The 24173-nt window shown below is 40.6% G+C and overlaps 1 non-coding gene across 1 annotated transcript; it reads right to left on the bottom strand.

The window, feature by feature from the left end:
• Positions 1-6773: 6773 nt before the first annotated feature.
• Positions 6774-6847, bottom strand: Trnaa-agc (transfer RNA alanine (anticodon AGC)). Its single transcript has one exon. It is a non-coding gene; the product is annotated as a tRNA-Ala (tRNA).
• Positions 6848-24173: the final 17326 nt, after the last annotated feature.

Here is a 24173-nt window from a genome sequence, read left to right as displayed (position 1 = left end):
TATGAACTGAGGAAGACCTCTGAACCCAGACGGCAGGAGTCATTGGTGCACACATGAGCAACAATTTGCAGTCGGGTGCACCCATGGCCTTCTCCACATCTCGGATGAGACCCCCATGAAAGCAGACAGAGTGAACACTGGCCTTCTTCCATCGCTCGCCTAACGTTGGAGCTCCCAATCACTAATAAACCCCTCCCCCCGTGTGCCTGCTCGGACCTTGCTGAAGGAGCAGCCACATGTCCACTCACAGGCAGAGCGGCCGATGCCACACGGCCAGCCTCCACATTGACCCTCCGCCTCGTGCGCCGCGAACGCTGCTGAACCCGCCACTCCCCTTGGGGAGAGGGTGGCCCAACTGCGCTCGAAGCGACAGCAGGGACTTTGGGTGAAGCATGTAATACCTGGGGTGTACCATGCGACGCACCAGACTCCCCACTGCCGCTACACTCCGAGGCAGCAGCCTGAAGACGGCTGACCGCGGCCATCAACACGCTCAGCTGTTCGCGAACAGTGGCCAGCTCCTCCTGCGTCATTACACAGCAGTCACCACATTCTATCCATCCTACGAAATTAGTTTACTGTAGAGAATTAATCAACTTTTAACTAGACTGCTAATTCACTAACGGCGGCTGATAACTGACTAAACTGTGGTTACTAGACACTTCTAGTTGAAAACAATGAAAATAAGCACTACCTGTCTCTGGACTGTATTCAGAACAAACGCTAGCACTAATGGCACCACAGCTGACTAAAGGGACTCTCTCTGACTGTATTGAAAACAGACACGAAATCTATGGAACACTGTTACTAGTACTCGAGAATTAAACCTTCCTAAAAGGAAAAACACACGGAAGAAGAAGTGACAAGTAAGAAAAATACAGTTAATAAATTAACGTAGCTGCGCTGCAGAGTGAGAGGTTTCGCCTGAAGGTACACAGCCCACACAACCTAAGTGTCAGGCGTTTCTTTCTTGAAGGCAATTTTCAGCCGCATTCTAGAAGGCCAATGAAGACGCTCCTACATCGTTTTCAATAGAAAGTGTTTGGTCACCCACAGTACAGCCCTTAATAGGCTCCCTCCGTTTCTCATCTCTGCTCACATGAAACGCTGGCTCCGAAGACAACATCTTGGCACAAACAACGAAAGGCATACCAGCACAGTGAATTGGCGGAAAGCAAAGGCGGCTGCTTTCCGTGACGAGGATACGGGAAAGTCTGTACACCGAGAAGACAATGTCAAAGTCGGAGAGGCGACTATTTAGAGAGGGAGCTGGAAGGTGTGGTTAACTATTGCGAATAAAAAAAAATTTTTTGATTTCACTGTGGTTTTCATTTCGCGAGCGATCGGAGCTTCCTTTTCGAACAGCCCTCGTATTATTTTGGATGGCAACATTTTAGAACAGGTTCCGTATTTTCTTTATTTCAGCTATGAGTTCAGTGTGGAACTAGTCGAAGAACACTGAAAACGGCACTCACCGAAACACAGTTGAAACTGTACAAGAGTGTGTGTGTGCCGGTTATTTTATATGGCAGTGAAACATGGGAATTAAGACAGAAGGACACAACTGTACACAAGCCACAGACACGAAATTCCTTAGACCACTGCTGGAACACACACTCCTTGATATAATAAGAAACCAGCCTACACGGAATCAGCTACTGCTATTGGCGATACGGGATAAAATGATTGACTGCAGAAGCAAGTAGGTGGAACACTACAATGAATAGACAATACAAGGATTCCGAAAGTGGCACTTTCATACAGACGTATTGCAGACGTATAGGCCGAAGAGTCCCAGGAAGATCGAGGCAAAGGTGGACTGAGGACGGAATAGGCTGTAGGGCTTAATCCCTGAAAGGATTATGTTGATTGTGATGAACTTCATATGGCATCGATCTTTTACCTGCTGCCGTGTAGGATATGGCCTAAATTGAGAGGCGAATGATGACTGGATGAGACGTATGATATTATACCAAGTTTAATTTATGAGATTCCTGTCGAGACAGAGGAAGTTCTGCTGGCACGAGCTCTGGCCGCTGTACTAGAAACTGAAGAGACACCAGGTGATGGAGAGTGTGTATCAGAACATGCTTCTTAGATGCAATGTCAGTGACAACGCTGGTGGTCGCCACATCGAGCCTCTGTTGTAATGCATCACTACAGTTCTGTACTCACAGTATACTGCGTTCTTTTTTGGTTTGGGATAAAAACATAACTTGTAAGTGTTAATACAAACAAACGTGCTTGAGTGATAAATGGATATTTCATCGTGTTTCCTTTAGAATCGTTACCTAAAATGGTGCTGCCTCATAGCTAATTCTATTCCTCAAGCAAAAGTGGATGAGTTAAACATCAGAATTAAAAGCAGGTAGAACGGAAGCGAAGCGTTTCCGGACATGAGTATCTGTTCAAAATACTATGTACTCATTCCCTCCTACAAGTGCTTGAAGTTTGTAACGGGAATTTCTGAACATACTGTATATTACCATTACATGAATGTCTCTTCCTGAAACCTAATTCATCTTAAGAAATTATATGTGTCAGTGATAATTTGCAATCATTTATTGAGAATTGTATAAACTACTTTTATGTAACTTATTCCTCTATAATTTTCTGTGTCAGTTTTATTACCATTTTAAATATAGAAATATCTTTAGCTGTGCTCCAGTCTTCCGGTAAGGAACAGTTATTCCGACATATATTTTTAAAAATACAGAAAGAGGAATTCTAAAATATTTGAGTAATTAAGGATAATTCCAGCCAGGCCAGTAGCTTCACTATTTCTCGTTACCTTTAGGTTTGTTTTTGATTATTGTATGTTTATTTCACATATACACCTGTGATCAGTTTTTATAGAAAAACTTTCTTCATCATAACATAACTTTCTGTAATATTATATCCCTTGATGTTCTGTTATTGTATTATTGTCTTTAGTTTTAACCATTTTCAGTTAATGTGTGAGTCTACCTTGATATTAACTGCTAATGCCTTCTTCCGGTAGAAGATGAACTTTCACTTTCCAGTTCTGACCTGGAGTTTTCTTTACATTGGTTTATTTCCACCAACTTTCCCATTTTACTCGTTGAAGTAGCTAGGAAGTGATCAGGAGTTACATCATTACCTTAAAGCACTTGAGTATCTTGAATTTGAAGGCTTATTTTTTAATTAACTATTACATAATCACCTATTTAGTGTGAACCTCATGTATCCCAGATGTATTTACTTGTATTTCTTCCTAAGGAAGTTATCAGTAATTTTTAACATCAAAACGTCCCCTGTCCCGTGTTCGAAACCCACCACCGCTTAAATTTTGAATAAAAATCGTAATTGGTGGCCGAAGACTTCTGGCATAAGAATTCACCCTCGTTCTGCCAACGGCCTTGTCAAAGAGCGCGCAGAAGCAGAGTTTCAAGGCAGTCTACTGCATACGGGGTGGGAAAAAGCCCCTAAACGCGGAAGAACCAACAATGATCAACGGCATGAGGATGCAGAAGGTAAAGGAAACCATTGCATTAAGGACACATAATGTATATCCGTAGGACATATGGCTAGTTATTGAAAAAGTGTCATGAAGATCTCTCCGTTGGCTAAAGATTCAGGAATTGTCTCCTATTCGACAGGCTGGGACTGCCAAGGGGTAGGTAACCATCAGAAGAAGATTGAATAACCAGCTGTAGAATACGTTCTGCGAATTGGGGCGTGAATTTTCAGAAGCTTGAACGTAGTAGGGAAGCTAGAAAATCTGAAAATGGAGATGCGAAGGATTAATCTAAATACAGTGGGAGCTACTGAAGTGAAATGGAGAGAAGACAAGGATTTCTGATCATATGAGTAAAGAGTAATGTCAACAGATGAATAAAATAATATAACAGGAGTAGGATTAGTAGTGAAGTTACGGCAGATAGTATGTTAATGTGAACAGTTAAGTGATAGGTTTGTTCTTATCAGAATACGGGAAATTCACTACGTGAGAGGGGATGAGAATCCAGCAGATGAGAGGGACTGGAATGCGGTTGTAGGGGAAGGACTAAAGGAAAGAGTTGCTGGAGATTATGTACCTGGTACTAGGAATCAGAAAGGAAAAAGGATAACTGAGTTCTGTAAATAATTTCAGCAAACAGTAGCGAATACTCAACTAATGCTCTGTTCAAGAATCACAAGACGAGGAGGTATACATAGAAAAGTCTGGTAGATACGGGAAGATAGCAGTTATATTACATCATGGTCAGACAGGGATTCCGAAATTAGATACTGAATTGTAATGCGTACCTAGGAGCAGATAAAGACTCAGACCACAATGTACTAGTTATGAACAATTAGCTGATTATGAAGACTAGTTGGGAAGAACCAATACGCAAAGAAGTAGGATAAGGAAGTATTAAAGAATGAAGAGATAACCTTAAAGTACTCTAAGGCTATAGATTGTTCAATAAGGAATAATTCAGTAGTCGGTACAGTTGAAGAGGAATGGACATCTCCAAAAAGAGCAATGAATGAACATGGAAAGAAACATATAGGTACAAAGAAGGTAACTGCGAAGGAACCTGCGTTACAGAAGAAACACTTTACTTCATCGAAGAAAGAAGGAAGTAGAACAACGTTCTGCGAAATTCAGGAATATGGAAGTACAAGTCGCTGAGAAATGAGATAAATAGGAATAGCTGGGAAACTAAGACGAAGTGGCAGTATCAAAAGTATGGAAAAAATTAAAAAAAGAAGTGTTTGTTGGAAGGATTGACTCAGCATATAGAAAAGTGAAAACATCCTTCGGTAAAATTAAAAGCTAGGGTGGTAACGTTATGAGTGCTAGAGGAATTTCACTGTTAAATGCAGATGAGAGGGAAAATATGTGAAAAGCGTACATTGAAGATCTCTATGGGGGGGGGGGGGGGGGAGAGATTTGACTGATATGATAGAAGAAGAAATATTAGTATATTAAAAGACATAGGGGATCCAGTATTACAATCGGAATTTAAAATAGCTTTGTAAGACTTTAGATTAAATAAAGCACAAAGGACAGACAACATACCATAATAATTTCTAAAATCATTGTGGGAATTTGCAGCAACACCGTTATTCATGTTTGTGTGTAGAATGTAAGTGTTTGGAGGTACACCATCTGCCAGTCGGAAAAATATCATTTACAAAATCCAGCAGACTGCAAAAGCTAGCAGTTGCGAGAATTATAGCACAATCAGCTTAACATCTCATACGTCCCAGTTTTGCACAAGAATAATATACAAAGGAATGGAAGAGAAAACTGACAGTGTGTTAGAGACGATGAGTTTGGATTTATGTAAGGTAGAGGCACATGAGAGGCAATTCAGACGTAGCGGTTGATAAAGGGAGCAGGACTAAAGAAAAATAGTCACGGTCTTAGGATTTGTCAACCTGGTAAAAGCATTCCACAGAGTCAAATGATCATTGATGAAAAAAAGAAAGGTTTAGGGATGCAATTAAAATTCAGGGTGCGAGGATGTCAATGATATGATTTGATGATGACATTGCAATCCCCAGTGAAAGAGAAACAAGATTCCTGGATCTGCTGAATGTAATGAACAGTCTAATGAGTACAGAATATGGACCAAAAGTAAATCAAATAAAGACGAAAGAGTATGAGAAGTAACAGAAACGAGAACAGCGAGAAACTATGCTCGGGACTGATGGTCACGAAGTACATAACGTTAAATAATTCTATTACCTAAGCTGCAAAATAACCAATGACGGAGGGAGGAAAAAGGTCATCAACCATAGTGTAGCACTGGAAAAAAAGGGCATTCCGGTCCAAGAGAAGTCTAGAACGATCAAGCATAGGCCTGACTTCAAGGAGGGAATTTCTGAAAATGTACGTTTGAAGCATAGCATTGAATGGTAGTGGAACATGGATTGTGTGAAAACCTCAAGAGAAGAGAATCGAAGCATTTGAGATATTTTTCTACAGACGAATACTGAAAATTAATGGGACGTACAAGGTAAGGAATGGGGAGGTTCTGCGCAGAATCGAATAGGAAAGGTATGTGTGGAAAACACTGATAAGGAGAAGGGACAGGATGATAGGGCAATAAGGACATCGATTGCAAGGGCTACTCTGAGATAAAGTGGAAGGCACAGGAGAGTAGTCCGTAGCGGGCCGCTTCAGAAGGCTACAAAAAATACTAAAATATCATTTAAATCTATTTCACCAAATATGCCTAGTGTATCTACTGTTGGTATTCGCTAGATTCTGGAATTTAGGGGTCCTAATATTAACTTATAATCAGTTATATTCACTTACTTGTTATTGTTGTTGTTCATAAAATATTTCAGTCTTTGCCTTTTCTTTCTTCTGTTGAACGTGCTCCAATGACACTTACATGTCTTTTGTCAATTCTAAATTCAGCAGCTACAATACTTCCAATAATGAAATCATAAAAGTCTATATATCTTTCTTCATTTTTCATCTAGAAGAATAGTAACTCCACTCACTGTTGTTCTCATTTTTTAATGTCCACTGTAAACTAATGGATAATTGAAACTTCCTGGCAGATTAAAACTGTGTGCCCGACCGAGTCTCGAACTCGGGACCTTTGCCATTCCCGAGCCTGTGCTCTACCAACTTCTTTTTTTTTAATTTATGTCTCGTTTTGATCGTTTTCGTTCGTTGTATTTGTTCGGTGCGGACGTCGCGAGACATCCGTTTATGTTCGTTGTTGCTGGATGAACTCAGTTTTTTTATTACAGAGGGCAGCTAACCCTCTGACCGAACACGCTGAGCTACCGTGCCGGCAAAATTCTGGAGGCGCTGGGTATCGATCCCAGTACCTCTCGCATGCTAAGCGAGCGCTCTACCATCTGAGCTACGCCCACCCCCTAAAATGAACCTAAGCACAAACACACACACCCATGCCCGAAGGAGGACTCGAACCTCTGCCTGCCGGGGCCAGCCGCACTGTCCATGACTGCAGCTCTTTAGACCGCTCGGCTAATCCCACGCGGCGTCAACTGAGCTACCGAAGCACGACTCAGGCTCGGTACTCACAGCTTTACAGCGCACACTCCGCTGCAGAGTGAAAATCTCATTCTGGAAACATCCCCCAGGCTGTGGCTAAGCCATGTCTCCGCAATATCCTTTCTTTCAGAAGCGCTAGTTCTGCAAGGTTCGCAGGAGAGCTTCTGTAAAGTTTGGAAGGTAGGAGACGAGATACTGGCAGAAGGAAAGCTATGAGTACCGGACGTGAGCAGTGCTTCTGTAGCTCAGTTAGTTGAGCACTTGCCCGCGAAAGGCGAAGGTCCCGAGTTTGAGTGTCGGTCGGACACACAGTTTTAATCTGGCAGGAAGTTTCATATCAGCGCACACTCCGGTGCAGAGAGAAAATCTCATTCTGATAATGTATAAATATTTCCACCTTTTGTTCCCATTGGTTTCTTCTTTGTTTGTATTATTACAACAGTATTTATATTTCTTTATTTCAAATTTTCTGGGAGCTGTGATTCACCTGACTTAAAAGGTACATACACATAAAGTGTGTTTAACACCAACTCATTTTGCTCCTTTACAGCCTTATCATCTTTGAGAACTGTTCAGCTTATGCCTAAGAGACTTATGAGCTGTGGATATTCTCTTAAAATTTACAACTTTGTAATATTTAACCATCAAAATAACTTCCTTCGAAGTAAATACTGAATTCATAACATTTCGAGAACAGGAGACGCTAGGATAGTAAATGAGGTAACACAAAATCCATCTGTTCTAGGTGTAAATATTTTGCTAACAGAAAGCAGCGCTGTTGTGATATTCGATTTAGAAAATAAGGCATTTTCCATAACATGCAAAAATAAAAATAAAAAAGTTATTTCGTTAAATGTTGTTGAATTGTATTAACAATACACTTATTATAGAGTTACCGATGTGTAAATAGTTCTCAACAAGAAACTCTTATTAATATTAACGCACTTTCAGTAATGTGTACTACCGATATTATGACTATCACAGATAATTAAAAAATTCTAATTTTATTCATTGTTGGGTTTTACTCTCAAGATAATTTTTAAAGAGATATTGATGCGTAAGAAGGGGCATAAACCTGAAAACAATGAATACGACATTCATTAGTAAAATCGACATCTAATTCTTTCACTTGTGCCTTTGTCCCGCAAAGGCCGCAGGGTTACAAAGGAATTGGCAAGGTTAATTGAAAGGTGTGGCCGGATGCCCTTCCTTCCGCCATTCCATACCCCCTACGATGGAATTAGTGTACCCCAGCTGTCTGTGTCTAGTGTAAACCACGAAATAGTGCGGAAGTGTTACAAATGTTTGCGTGTCGTGTAACTGAGACGGGATGTGGGACCAGCCTGGTAGTCACCTTGCGGGATATGGAAAATCGCCTATAAACCACATCCAGGCTGGCCGACACACCGGCCAACGTCGGTAATCCACGGGGCGGATTCGATCCGCGGCCGGCGCGCCTACCCGAGTCCAGGAAGCAGCGCAGTAGCGCTCTCGGCTAACCTGACGGGTGAAAATCTAATACTGATATATAAATTTTGACTTAAGTCGTTCAAATGGCTCTGACCACTATCGGACTTAACATCTGAGGTCACCAGTCCCCGGTTCCAGACTGAATCGCCTAGAACTGTCAGTCAAAATTTTGACTTAAGTGTAACTGAAAAACTTAGTGTATGGTGCCTACTGGAAGAACCCACTAAAAATAATAAATATTTTATTAAGGTTATGAGATATAAAATTAGTGACTAGATTACCGTATTTCTGAAATATGAGCATTAAAAATCCCTCCCAACCTCTTTGGTATTGCGAGGGTTAAGCAGTAAAGATAAGTATTACAGTTAGAAACTGTGTATACGTCTTGAGGTATCATAGCACACATTATCTCACTTCTATTCATTAATTCCTTGACGATGAGAGCACTGGGCGACTTCTGACATACTTTAAACGTAATATCAAATCCATATGAAACTTTTTCTCGCTGACATCTCGCAGAAAATGATATAAGGAAAATATTCGTCACCTCGTATAATTGTGCCAGTTTCTGAATAAAACTTCAGTATCGTTCGTGAAGTGGAAAATATTCTGCAGGAAAATTTCACATATCCCACTGAACGCTCCTGCAGAAGTTTATCATTTTACAACACATAGTCCAGGAACTATGACATCATAAACATTGAGATGCGTGAAAAACTTTTTTCTTGCTAACAATGAACAGCAAATTACCCAGACTACATTCATTTAGTGCTTCATAATGAAAGCCAATAATAACCTCTCAAAAAATTTTATACATGATTTCTAACTATTTATTAAACTTTTCCGCAGATCCATGCTTGACGTCAAATATTTAACAGATTAACTTGTTTGTAAAGTAAACTAGCTTTGAAGCTGTATTGCACTTGGGAGCTCGATTCTTTACTGGTTCAGGGATTTACTGATGTTCCTCAAATCTATTTCTTTTCTTATTTAAGAACATATTGGACATTTTTTTAAAAAAATTTTACTGTCACTGATAACTTTTGGTTTTCATTTAGTATGTACCGTTCAATACTGCGAAAGCTTTTTATAAATTTGCAAATGGTGTAAGTGTTTCTCTACAACCCACCTTCTAGGTCATAGGGTAGCTATTGCTTCGCATGATCATTAGCGTGTCAATAAATCTGTATTTCCTCTACGAATTGTGTCAGACACAGGGGATATAAAAATGAAAAAGCTGGCATACTATGCTTACTTTCATTCCATAATGTCAGATGGGATTATTTTTTGGGGTAATTCATCAAGCCAATTTGACGTTTTCCAGGTACAAAAACGTGCAGTAAGAGTTATATGTGGTGTGAACTCAAGAACATCCTGCAGAAGCCTGATTAGGGAACTAGGGCTACTAACTGCTCCTTCCTAATATACTTATTCCTTAATGAAAATTGTCATTAAAAATATGTCACTTTTTCAAACCAACAGCTCAATTCATGGAATCAATACTAGTAATAAGAATAATCTTCACAAGGGTTTAATGTCACTTAGTCTTGTACAAAATGGTGTGCATTATTCAGGAACACACATTTTCAGTAACTTTTCAGCAGCCATAAAAAGCTTAACAGCCAATTAAATTCAGTTTAAGAGGAGCCTAAAGGATTTATTGGTGGCCAACTCCTTCTACTCCATTGATGAATTTGTCAGTAAAACCAACTGACTATCTATATATATATATGGTGTTGTGGTCTTCAGTCCTGAGACTGGTTTGATCCAGCTCTCCATGCTACTCTATCCTGTGCAAGCTTCTTCATCTCCCTGTACCTACCACAGGCTACATCCTTCTGAATCTGCTTAGTGTATTCATCTCTTGGTGTCCCTCTACGATTTTTACCATCTACGCTGCCCTCCAATACTAAATTGGTGATCCCTCGATGTCTCAGAACATGTCCTACCAACAGATCCCTCCCTCTAATCAAGTAGTGCCACAAGCTCCTCATCACTTCTATTCAATGCCTCCTCATTAGTTATGTGATCTACCCATCTAATCTTCAGCATTCTTCTGTAGCACCACATTTCTAAAGCTTCTATTCTCTTCTTGTCCAAGCTATTTATTGCCCACGTTTCACTTCGATACATGGCTACACTCCATACAATAAGTTTCAGAATGGCTTCCAGCCATTTAAATGTATACTCGATGTTAACAAATTTTTCTTCTTCAGAAACGCTTTCCTTCCAATTGCCAGTCTACATTTTATATCCTCTCTACTTCGACCATCATCAGTTATTTTGGTCCCAAAATAGCAAAATTTCTTTACTACTTTAAGTGTCTCATTTCCTAATCTAATCCCCTGAGCATCACCCGACTTAATTCGACTACATTCCATTAACCTCGTTTTGCTTTTGTTGATGTTCATCTTATACCCTCCATTCAAGAAACTGTCCGTTCCGTTCAACTGCTCCTCCAAGTCCTTTGCTCTTTCTGACAGAATTACAATGTCATCTGCGAACCTTAAAGTTTTTATTTCTTCTCCATGGATTTTAATACCTGCTCCGAACGTTTCTTTTGTTTCCTTTATTGCTTGCTCAATATACAGATTGAATAACATCGGAGAGAGGCTACAACCCTGTGTCACTCCCATCCCAACCACTGCTTCCCTTTCATGCCCCTCGACTCTTATAACTGCCATCTGCTTTCTGTACAAATTGTAAATAGCCTTTCGTTCTCTGTATTTTACCCCGGCCACCTTCAGAATTGGAAAGAGAGTATTCCAACCGACATGGCCAAAATCTTTCTCTAAGTCTACAGTTGCTAGAGACGTAACTTTGCCTTTCCTTAATCTTTCTTCTAAGATAAGTCGTAAGGTCAGTATTGCCTCACGTGTTCCAACATTTGTACGGAATCCAAATTGATCTTCCCCGAGTTCGGCTTCTATCAGTTTTTCCATTCGTCTGTACAGAATTTGCGTTAGTATTTTGCAGCTGTGACTTATTAAACTCATAGTTCGGTAATTTTCACATCTGTCAACACCTGCTTTCTTTGGGATTGTGATTATTATATCCTTCTTGAAGTCTGAGGGTATTTCGCCTGTCTCATACATCTTGCTCATCAGATAGTAGAGTTTTGTCAGGACTGGCTCTCCCAAGGCTGTCAGTACTTCTAATGGAATGTTGTCAACTCCGGGGGCCTTGTTTCGAAAAAAATGGCTCTGAGCACTATGGGACTCAACTGCTGTGGTCATTATTCCCCTAGAACTTAGAACTACTTAAACCTAACTAACCTAAGGACATCACACACATCCATGCCCGAGGCAGGATTCGAACCTGCGACCGTAGCAGTCGCACGGTTCCCGACTGCGCGCCTAGAACCGCGAGACCACCGCGGCCGGCCCTTGTTTCGACTCAGGTCTTTAAGTGCTCTGTCAAACGCTTCACGCAGGATTGTATCTCCCATTTCGTCTTCATCTACATTCTTTTCCATTTCCAGAATATTGTCCTGAAGTACCTCGCCCTTGAATAGACCATCTACATACTCTTTCCACCTTTCTGCTTTCCCTTCTTGGGTTAGAACTGGGTTTCCATCTGAGCTCTTGATGTTCATACAAGTGGTTCTCCTATCTCCAAAGGTCTGTTTAATTTTCCTCTAGGCAGTATCTATCTTACCCCTAGTGAGATAAGCCTCTACATCCTTACATTTGCCTTCTGGCCATCCCTTCTTAGGCATTTTGCACTTCCTGTCGATTCCCGTCTAGCCATCCCTGCTTAGGCATTTTGCACTTCCTGTCGATCTCATTTTTGAGACGTTTGTATTCCTTTTTGCCTGCTTCATTTACTGCATTTTTATATTTTCTCCTTCCTCGTTTTTTCATCTACTTGATCCTCTGTTGTATTTGCTATTCATCCCTCAAAAGCTACCCATTCTTCTTCTACTGTATTTCTTTCCCCCATTCCTGTCAACTGTTCTCTTTATGCTCTCCCTGACACTCTCTACAACCTCTGGTTCTTTCAGTTTATCCATGTCCCCTCTCCTTATACTCCCACTTTCTTGCAGTTTCTTCAGTTTTAATCTACAGTTTATAACCAATAGATTGTGGTTAGAGTCCACATCTGCCCCTGGAAATGTCTTACAATTTAAAACCTTGTACCTAAATCTGTGCCTTACCATTATATAATCTATCCGATATCTTTTACTATCTCCAGGGTTCTTCCATGTATACAACCTTCTTTCATGATTCTTAAACATAGTGATAGCTATGATTAAGTTATGCTGTGTGCAAACTTCTACCAGGCGGCTTCCTCTTTCGTTTCTTAGCCTCAATCGATATTCACCTGCTATGTTTCTTTCTCTCCCTTTTCTTACGGTTTAATTCCAGCCACCCATGAGTATTAAATTTTCCTCTCCTTTCACTACATGTATAATTTCATTTGTCTCATCATACATTTCAACAATTTCTTCGTCATCTGCAGAGCTAGTTGGCATATAAACTTGTACTACTGTAGTAGGCATGTTCTTCGTGTCTATCTTGGCCACAATAATGCGTTCACTATGCTGTTTGTAGTAGCATACCCACACTCCTATTTTTTTATTCATTATTAAACCTACTCCGGCATTACTTCTATTTGAATTAGTATTTATAACCCTGTATTCACCTGCCCAAAAGTCTTGTTCCTCCTGCCACCGAACGTCACTAATTCTCACTATATCTATCTTTAATCTATCCATTTCCTTTTTTAAATTTTCTAACCTACCTGCTCAGTTAAGGGATCTGACATTCCACGCTCCAATCTGTAGAACGCCAGTTTTCTTTCTCCTGATAACGACATCCTCTTGAGTAGTTCCCGCCCTGAGATCCGAATGGGGGACCATTTTACCTCCGGAATATTTTATCCAAGAGGTCGCCATCATCATTTAATCATACAGTAAAGCTGCATGCCATCGGGAAAAATTATAGCTGTAGTTTCCCCTTGCTTTCGCCTTTCAGCCGTTCGCAGTACCAGAAGAGCAAGGCCATTTCGGTTAGTGTTACAAGGCCCGATCAGTCAATCATCCAGACTGTTGCACTGAAACTACTGAGAAGGCTGCTGCCCCTCTTCCGGAACCACATGTTTGTGTGGCCTCTCCACAGATACCCCTCCACCGTTGTGGATGCGCCTACGGCACGGCTATCTACATCGTTGAGGCATGGGGATATATATATATATATATATATATATATATATATATATATATATATATATATATAACTTCTGCACAATTTCAGTGCAGTAATGTGTTCATTGTAAATGTGTGTGTGTGTGTTTTTAGAATTTGTGGAATGACTCTTTCATATAGTGTTCATTAAAAAAATGACGATCATTCCACTTGGGACCTGTGGAATCGTACATTAGCTTATTTGTTTTAGTTGTAAATATTTGTCATGTATTGTTGTTTTTATGACATGTTCTACATTCTGGAGGACCTCCTCACCACGGATCATATGGAATGAAATTAAATCTAATCTAATCTATCCAAGTCGGCGGTTACACGTAATAAATTGTTTACAGTATAATAGGACTAGATTGGCGTCATCGGGAGGCCAAAATGGAAGTGGAGAACTAAAGCTGTACACCTGCTGATACCCGGGGACTCGGTAGTGACTGAGGTACACTGCAGCAACCAGAAATAGAGCGTGTGTATAGGAGCGGAGGCGTCGTGGCGGTGCCGGCGTGTCGCCGGGCGGGCCGTCAATTATTCAGCGGCCGCGTTGCGGCATATCGAATCCCTTGTCCCACGGCGATTAGCCGGCGTCTGTCTGTCGAGCGGAGGGCTCCCCCGAGGGTTCGCTTCAGCCCCGCCCGCGCACCCTTTGTGGCCCGCCGGCGGCCGCTCCACTCTCACGTCGCGTAGAACAGCTACGCCGTGATTGGTCAAATCCAGCCGGTATCGGCTTTACTCAGTTAAGCGTCTAACTAGTTTTATGCGAGAATACACTTACATTTACATGCTTGCACTGCAATACGCAGTAAAGTACAGGATGTTTCAAGAAGTATATCAGGATTTCAAAGTATTATTTCGTACAGACTATCGATCGCTGGGCCTCGGCTCAGCTATTGGAGAAACGAATACACTGTCTAGTTCAGCGGCCTCCAAACATTTATTCCGCGGGCCACATTGACTCCTCCACAAAGTCATAAGGGCCAAGATCTACCTAGTGGGATTAAAGCTCCCTAACACTCCATGATCACCGTGATGTAAGGCTAAAGGAAAGATGAAATCTCAATAATCTAAGGTTTGGGAATAGCTAGCACTGAAATGATCTAAGATTTTTATTTAATAACATAATTTTGATTGGAGGACGTATCTGACCTAAATTCTGGCGTATTTTATTCTGGCGAATTTCACCGACAAAAAAGCATGTCACTGCACATTCTTCACGAAAGCGTCCTGCAAAGTTCACGAAATCTCAAAATCGATGTTAGCAACACTATTACTGCCAGACGTAACAGAGGTAGAGTATGTTAACGCATTGTTATTTCAAGCGGTGCAACAATAACTTTGGTTATGTAGTCTTGTAGCGAGCAGCAGAGCCAGAGCATATATTTGATAGTTCTGGTGCGTGATTGTGACTACGTTGCGAGTGTCCCACGAGTTTTTTAGTGTTTTATGCGCTGTACTAGTAGGTTAGACGACTAAGTGTGGGATAATTCAAAGCTTGAATTCGAAGAGACAAGGAAAATCGAAATACGTATAGCACGACTTGAGTGATTTCCACTGTATTTGTTAGTGAAACTACAATATAATTGTGAGTATTTAATTTAGTGATTAAAGTACCTTAAAATAAATTCATTGCATTGCGTTTAGGCAGACTACTCCCTAGTTTTATTAGTATTAAATAGCACAATTTTATTTTCAGGTTACAATCTTTTGTGAAATTCTGTACAAATATGGAAAAGAAACGAAAGGTTGACAGTGACTGTAGAATTTTTAAATAGCACTGGGAATGACAATTTTTCATGGTGGAGTCAAGCAACGAACGAATGTGTATTATTTCCAATGAAGCAATATCAGTCTTCAAAGAATACAATATAAAACGTCATAATGAGACTAAACACTCTCAGAATTACTCGAAGTGTACAGGATGCGAACGATTAGAAATGTATGAGTCTCTGAAACGCCAGCTAAAAACGCAGCTATAGCTCTTTAAGAAAGTAAATGCTGAACAGCATGCAACAACTCGTGCTAGTTTTCGTGTGGCTCATTTAGCAGCGAAACACTATAAGCCATTTACCTACGGTAAATTAATTAAGAACTGTATTATTGCAACAGCAGAAGAAATATGTCCAGAAAAAGTTAATTTATTTAAAAACATAAGTTTGTTGGCAAACACTGTGTGCCTCGAAGAATAGATGAGATTGCACATCGGGGATGTCCGGCCAGCTAACGCGAGCCGCTTTACCGGCCCTCGCGGGCCGTAGTTTGGAACCCCTGCTCTAGTTCATATTAATGGCCGCTAGATGTCAGCTCTCTTCTGTTTCGCGTGGTAACCGTCATATGTTTAAAATGGCTACTCTGCAGCCGTTACGGCCTATTCTTCTTTGATGTAAACACTGTTAACGCCCAGCAGTATCTCGGTATGTTACAAATATGGCTGTTTCCGAGGCTGCACGAAGACAACTTCATGTTTTAACAAGACAGGGCACCCCCTCACTGGAGTCACCAAGTGCGTGAATATCTGAATGAAACTCTACCGAACCGGTGGATTGGTCGTCAAGGAGCTGGCGAATTAGCATGTCTCGGCTGGGCTCCACGGTCACCGGATTTGGCACCCTCTGACTTCTTCCTGTGGGGTTTCGTTAAAGACAAAGTTTACTTGCCACCACTTCCGCAGAACCTGGAAGAGTTGAAGAACCGGATCCATACTGCCATAACACTAGTGACGAATGACATGCTTTCCAGAGTATGGGAGGAATTTGAGTATCGATTTGATATTGTTCAGGTTGCTGATGGAGGACACATTGAACATCTGTAATCTGAACTTGGGAGGTTCCTAAATATGTGTGTAAAGTTTCATATTCGTATGTCTTAAATTTTAATAAATATATGCATTCTAAATAGGTATATTCTTTTTGAAACCCCCTGTATTTGTCACTGGAGTTGTCAGAACCACTTTCAGACCTTCCAGGTCTCCAGTAGCACACAGGAAAAATGAACACCTGAGTCTTCCAATTCGAACTGTGATAGATCTTATTTTATTTTGATGGTCTTTCCTCCTCATATACACTCCTGGAAATTGAAATAAGAACACCGTGAATTCGTTGTCCCAGGAAGGGGAAACTTTATTGACACATTCCTGGGGTCAGATACATCACATGATCACACTGACAGAACCACAGGCACTTAGACACAGGCAACAGAGCATGCACAATGTCAGCACTAGTACAGTGTATATCCACCTTTCGCAGCAATGCAGGCTGCTATTCTCCCATGGAGACGATCGTAGAGATGCTGGATGTAGTCCTGTGGAACGGCTTGCCATGCCATTTCCACCTGGCGCCTCAGTTGGACCAGCGTTCGTGCTGGACGTGCAGACCGCGTGAGACGACGCTTCATCCAGTCCCAAACATGCTCAATGGGGGACAGATCCGGAGATCTTGCTGGCCAGGGTAGTTGACTTACACCTTCTAGAGCACGTTGCGTGGCACGGGATACATGCGGACGTGCATTGTCCTGTTGGAACAGCAAGTTCCCTTGCCGGTCTAGGAATGGTAGAACGATGGATTCGATGACGGTTTGGATGTACCGTGCACTATTCAGTGTCCCCTCGACGATCACCAGAGGTGTACGGCCAGTGTAGGAGATCGCTCCCCACACCATGATGCCGGGTGTTGGCCCTGTGTGCCTCGGTCGTATGCAGTGATGATTGCGGCGCTCACCTGCACGGCGAAAAACACGCATAAGACCATCATTGGCACCAAAGCAGAAGCGACTCTCATCGCTGAAGACGACACGTCTCCATTCGTCCCTCCATTCACGCCTGTCGCGACACCACTGGAGGCGGGCTGCACGATGTTGGGGCGTAAGCGGAAGACGGCCTAACGGTGTGCGGGACCGTAGCCCTGCTTCATGAAGACGGTTGCGAATGGTCCTCGCCGATACCCCAGGAGCAACAGTGTCCCTAATTTGCTGGGAAGTGGCGGTGCGGTCCCCTACGGCACTGCGTAGGATCCTATGGTCTTGGCGTGCATCCGTGCGTCGCTGCGGTCCGGTCCCAGGTCGACGGGCACGTGCACCTTCCGCCGACCACTGGCGACAACATCGATGTACTGTGGAGACCTCACGCCCCACGTGTTGAGCAATTCGGCGGTACGTCCACCCGGCCTCCCGCATGCCCACTATACGCCGTCAACTGCACATACGGTTCACGTCCACGCTGTCGCGGCATGCTACCAGTGTTAAAGACTGCCATGGAGCTCCGTATGCCACGGCAAACTGGCTGACACTGACGGCGGCGGTGCACAAATGCTGCGCAGCTAGCGCCATTCGACGGCCAACACCGCGGTTCCTGGTGTGTCCGCTGTGCCGTGCGTGTGATCATTGCTTGTACAGCCCTCTCGCAGTGTCCGGAGCAAGTATGGTGGGTCTGACACACCGGTGTCAATGTGTTCTTTTTTCCATTTCCAGGAGTGTAGATAGGAACGAAGAAAATATTTTTTAGGATTCCGTACCTCAGTCTGTAATAACCGAACCCTTGCAGGATCACTTGATTGTCCGTCTGTCTGTCTGTCCGACTGTTAAAAACCGTTTTTTGTGAATCAAGTTGAAATTTGTGTCACATTCTAAGATCATAGGTTTTACGTCACGTATCATCCTACTCGCAACTCACTCATCAGGGAGCTTTCCGTTGGTTTAATATCATGAAATTTGACAGGAAACAAGATTTTACTGTACAAGTAAAGAAAAAATGCCGGAATTATATATTTGCAATTACAATACATGAAAAAATTGTCATTTCTTATCTGACGGGCAACGTTGTTGAGCAATCATCTTGATTATTAGTAAACCGTTTCAGCTCTCTTTATTCCTTTATTTTTTAGATAACTACCGGTTTCGTGCCACTAATGAACGTCAGGTGAACGTATAACTACAACATTACAGCTAAGAAGCTCGGAACATGGTACCAAACATTCGTTGTCCCTCAGAGCAAAGCACCGCCATAAGGCGGTTTGTCTTTGGATAAAATAGCGGTTTCCAATACGGTGAATGAGTCCGCTTTTCCGGTCTATATGCAGTCCCAATAGAGAACATAAAGTCGTGCTGCGACATATCGCCTTTTTAGCTTTTTTCTGACGAACAAAGAATGTTGGGTACAAAGTACCGAGACTTTTAGCTCTAATGTTTCAGTCATACGTTCACCTGATGAGGAGGTTTTAGTACCACGAAACCGGTAGTGATCTACAAAAAAAGGGGCTAAAAAAGCTGAAGAGATTTATTAACACCCAACATGATATCTGACAATCTGTCTGTCCGTCCGCTTGTTGACCCCTCTTTTTTCTCAGGAACGGTCAGGCGAATGAGGATTAAATTTATCTCACATTCTAAAGTCTCCAGTCACTTTGCGCAACAATAAGTGTAAGATCTTAAGCCAACACAACCAAAATATACGGTGATTTATATCACATATTTTGATACTCGCCAACTAAGTCATCAAAATCTACAGGGTATTTTCCTTTGACAGAGAATCACCAAATTTGCCAAGTAGCAAGATTTTACTCTACAAGCAAAGACAAAAAAATCCGGAAATTATGATCTGTAGCTACATTAGCGAAAAATGAGCTCTAGTCATATGTTATGAGACCCTGTCTCTCTCCGTCTGTGTTTTAAGCCCATTTTCTCAGCAGCGAGTAGAAGTACCAAGTTCACATTTGGCACATGCTTAGGTCTATAATCCTGAGGTGGAGTAAAAATTTTTAACTTCTAAGTCAATGCAATCAAAAGATACGGACAATTATGTCACGTAGTTTGATACTCGCACACTCACTAATTAAAACCAATAGGGTACTTCTCCTTGACGTAGAAAAATGAACTTTGGTGAGAAGAAAGAGTTCACACTAAAAATAAAATAAAAAATCAGAAAATCGTTGATTTATTGTTACTACAGATGAAATTTTTTTTCGTTTATTATCCGACTTCACACTTGAAATGAATACCTTCTCGAATGTCTTCGCATTCGTGGGGCTGATACCTTTCTAGTATCAATATCGATAACAGACAAAAATCGTCGAGATCCTCGAACTCTCTGTAGACATAATTAAGTTTGTACAGAACTCGAAATACGCGGTCTACTCCCACCTGGCCTATTTTTATTTGTTTTGCATTCAGAGGAGAAATCTGGTGACTGAAAAAGATCTCGCCACAACGCCTTTGTTTTATGATGGCCATCCCAACTCGTTTATAATACCCGTGACGCTGTCTTACCTATTTCGCGATAAAACGAAACGATCTGCCCTTCTTTGAATTTTTTCGATGTTCTCCTTCAGTCCTCTTTGGTAAGGACCCATACAACGCAACGATACACCGCAACAGAACGGACAACCGAAAAACAGGCAGTCTCTTTAGTAGTTTTGTTGCATCTTCTAAGTAATCTGCCAGCAGAACTAAGTCATTTGTTCGCCTTCGCCATAATATGTTAAGTGTAATAATTCCAATTTAAGATGTTCGTAACTGTATTCCCTTTCTATATAGATGAACCGACAACTGTTAAATTCGTCTGATTTATCGTGTAATCGAAATTTAACGATACTCTTCCGGTACTCATGTGTAGAACCTCTGACTTTTTATTGTTTAAAGTCAATTGCTAGGTTTCTCAGAGAGTAGGTATCCTGCCGATATCATTTAGTACTTCTTATGCACTTTTGATGACGTTGATAGATAGTATCGTCTGCAACCATCTAAGGTCACAGGTTAGATTATTTGATTTTTGTAGTGCGGAACCGGATTCGTATAACGGTTTTATGAAAATTATGGGGTACTTTATCACATATTGGACCATAATAAGGTAAAGCAGTGTATATAGTTTCTTCTGGTTCTGTTTCTCGTCTTAATGTTAATTCTCTGTTTACATTGTTGCTTTTATACTGCAGTTTTCTAATACATATTTTGTCTGACATACCAGCAGCCACAAAACAAAACCATTTTCCTAGTCAGGAATTTGTGAATTCAAATGTGAATGTGAAAGTTTGTAGTGGAACGAAGAGATGTTTCTGCATGAGATTCAGAGGAGACAAAAACATCATCAGCTACTGTAAATACTTATTCGGTACATATCTGCGACACTATAGACATAACATCAGCGGTATCCAGGTAACTTTGAAGGTAGTACATGTGTTAGAGAAATGCATATTAGCGGACGTTCTAGAAGAAACTGAGATTTATAGGGTCTTCGAAAAACAAGGACAATATATATATCCAATTAACCCAAGTACTTCAGAAATAACATTTTCTTGATTGTTTCAGGCATTTATTGTAATGTATTATAAGTACATACTTTTGCATGCGTCTGTCATTTCATAGGTAACTGACATAAACCTATGGTATATGAAATAGAATGTCATGATCGATAATACAGGCCACCGATGGAAAACGTTTTTGCTGAAAATGCCTCATTCTTATGTTTTTTAGGGTGGGAAATCCAAATATGATACTTAAAAACTGTATCAAACACCATTTCTTCATATTTATCAAATTAAGCGATTTTTTAAATAATTAAATTAATTTAAATAGGAGGTGTGATGCATGTAGATGACGTTGGCAGCTAACCTCACTTTCCTGTTTCCTGTATATGTGCTGGCTTCAATGTCTAATCGTGGTTGTAAAAACTCTGCTGACTGTTTCTGTTATATTTGTGGCGAATTCGTGATTAAAAAACACAATAGAAACATTACAGACATTTGTGAAAAATGTTTATCTATCATACTATGGATCTAAACTTGGTGATTAAGATAAATCGTGGGCACCGGATAAGGTGTGTTATGTATGTGTTAAATATATGACAAAATGGTGCGAAAAGAAGAAAAAAGTCTTTAGATTTGCTGTTTCTGTGTTGAGAATTCTTCCGGATTGTATGGCCGTGGTCCAAGAACTCTTCTATTCTTGACGTTTCGTCCAAGTCTACGTTGGACATCTTCGGAGATGCTCCTGGTTGTGATGAGTCCTCAGAAGATGTCCAACGTAGCTTTGGACGTAACGGCAAGAGTACAAGAATTCCGTGGCCCACGGCCATACTAACCGGAAGAACTCTCAGTAGCTGGAACATCCGGTCGTGAAAGCCTTCATTGCTGGTCCTATGATATGAAGGGAGGCAAGAAATGATTCCGATGATTGCTACTTTTGCAGTGTTGGTATTACTGGTCATAATTCGAAAAACAAGATGGTAATCAGTTACTCTAACCTTTCCGTCCGCCATCCAATCAGTAGGGCATGGTGTAGATTTTCCGGTTCTTGAACCACCAGATGATTTGAATTATATTCCAACCGAAGCATTTTCTGATTGCAGTGTGATTTAGATGAACTAGATGATGATGAATTCCATTGTAATACAGAATGCCTAAAGCCCAAATCCTTTACTCAGACCGAGCTTAACGATTTGGTTAGGGATCTGGGCTTAACGAAAGAAAAAAGTGAATTTCTTGGCTCTAGATTAAAAGAAAATAACTTACTGGACGTTGGAACCAGCATATACATGTATAGAATGAGAGAGCAGGAACTTTCCTTGTTTTTTCTACAAGAAATTGCTAGGCTATTCTCCTCGTGGTTGGATGATATGTGGCGATCTAAAAGTAACATGCATGCTCCTTGGTCAGCAAGGTGACTTTACTAAATATCAATGTTTTTTGATTGAATGGGGCAGTAGGGCTAGGGATCAACACTTGTACAGGAAGAACTGACCTGTGAGGGAGTTTTGAAAACCTGGTGAGAAGAATATTCTATGCAAAAAACCTTGTGGATTCAAAAAAACGTACTTCTTCCACCTCTACATATTAAGTTAGGCCTAAAGATGGACCATGTTTTAAGTACCTCTGCCAAAAGTTTACTCACCTTTCAGAAGCTAAACTAAAAGAAGGCGTCTTTGTAGGAAGTGACATTATAAAATTGATGTTTGATGTTAACTTTGAATCCACAATGACCTTAAATGAGAAAGAAGCATGGGTATCATTCAAGCAAGTCATTACAAAGTTCTTAGAATATGAAAAAGACGCAGAATATGTTTCTATTATAGCTACAATGTTAAAGAAGTTTAAAACTTTAGGATGTTTAATGAGCCTGAAATTACACTTTTTGAACAGTCACCTTGATTACTTCCCGGACGATATGGGAGATGTTAGTGAGGACCAAGGAGAGAGTTTTCGCCAGAACATTAAAGTAATGGAAAAACGATACTAAAGCCACTGGAACACCAACATGACGGGGGACTACTGCTGGTCAGTTCACCGAGAAGTTCAGCAAGCGACACATCGTAGAAAAAGCTACACAAGAAGCTTCAACGAAAAAACAGGAAGAAAATACAAACGAATTCCAGCTGAGAACGGAAACCTCTATTAACACACATCATCGTTTTAAGTAGCTTACTGTAAATACATACCATATTTATGTTGTAAGAAAGCGTTTCATCAATTTCGTCGTTTACCTTGTAGCTTAGGATTTTTATGTTATATAATAAAATGTATATTGCTCCAAAACTATGGGTAATACAAAAAAAACTAATGATAGATTTGGATTCAGCTCATAAAAATAAAAAAAAGTTTTTAAAAAAATTCTTTGGCCTATGTAATTGACTAGTGACCCTGACTAAAACTTTTCTCGACTGTTCCATGCATTTACTGTAATGTATTAGAAGTTTACACTTTGGCTGTATCTGCCTGTTGTGAGGAACATAAGCGACTCAAACTTATAAAATATAAAATGGATTGGAATGGGAAATAAAATATAAAATGGAATGGAATGGGAAATAATTGACTGGTGTCGCTGACTGTTCTTTGGTGTGCACACGTATTACTTTCTAATATCAAGCTAACGTCAAAATCTTATAAGTATATGAACGTGAACAAAATGGAAAATCAATTGTACATACTGTCAGTTCCTTGCTAAACCATTCGCAGAAGGTTGTGTTCTGTTTTGTAGGAGCCTCAAAATGGCACCAATGTCAAGATCACAAATGTTCGTTTGCTAAAAATCATGCGTCCTCCAAAGCTATTGACGTTAAGTCTTTAATATATGACCTATACTATATGTGTATACATATCTTTGAGATTTTTGTAAATACGTTTCCCTGTCATTAATTATAAGCGACAGAGTATTTAAAAATGGTTAAATAGAAATACTCTCTTTTACCAATGGCACGCTGTGTCAAATTTTCCAAGCAATCGATCTAAAACATACCGAGGTTTGCGATTAGGAAGTCTACATTTTCTTCACAAGTACAAACATATATGTTCGTTTCTTCAAAATCTCAACTCTCCGGACGTTCTTCATGAATTACTTGGTAATTTTGATACAACACTGAATTATAATACAGGAGTGTCTTCAGGTATCTGATTCTTTAATATATAAAGGTAAGATATTGTAACAAAAAACCCTCAAAATGTACCTTTTCGATTTGCTTCTAATTATTACAGTTTATTGCAATAAATTTAAGACACATATAAACATTATGCTTTTTAATGTATAAAGGTATATATAAAATAC

Source organism: Schistocerca gregaria, chromosome 2, assembly GCF_023897955.1.
Source record: "Schistocerca gregaria isolate iqSchGreg1 chromosome 2, iqSchGreg1.2, whole genome shotgun sequence".
Lineage (NCBI taxonomy): Eukaryota > Metazoa > Arthropoda > Insecta > Orthoptera > Acrididae > Schistocerca > Schistocerca gregaria.
Note: the sequence above shows the minus strand (reverse complement) of the source record. Positions and strands in the feature narration are given on the sequence as shown.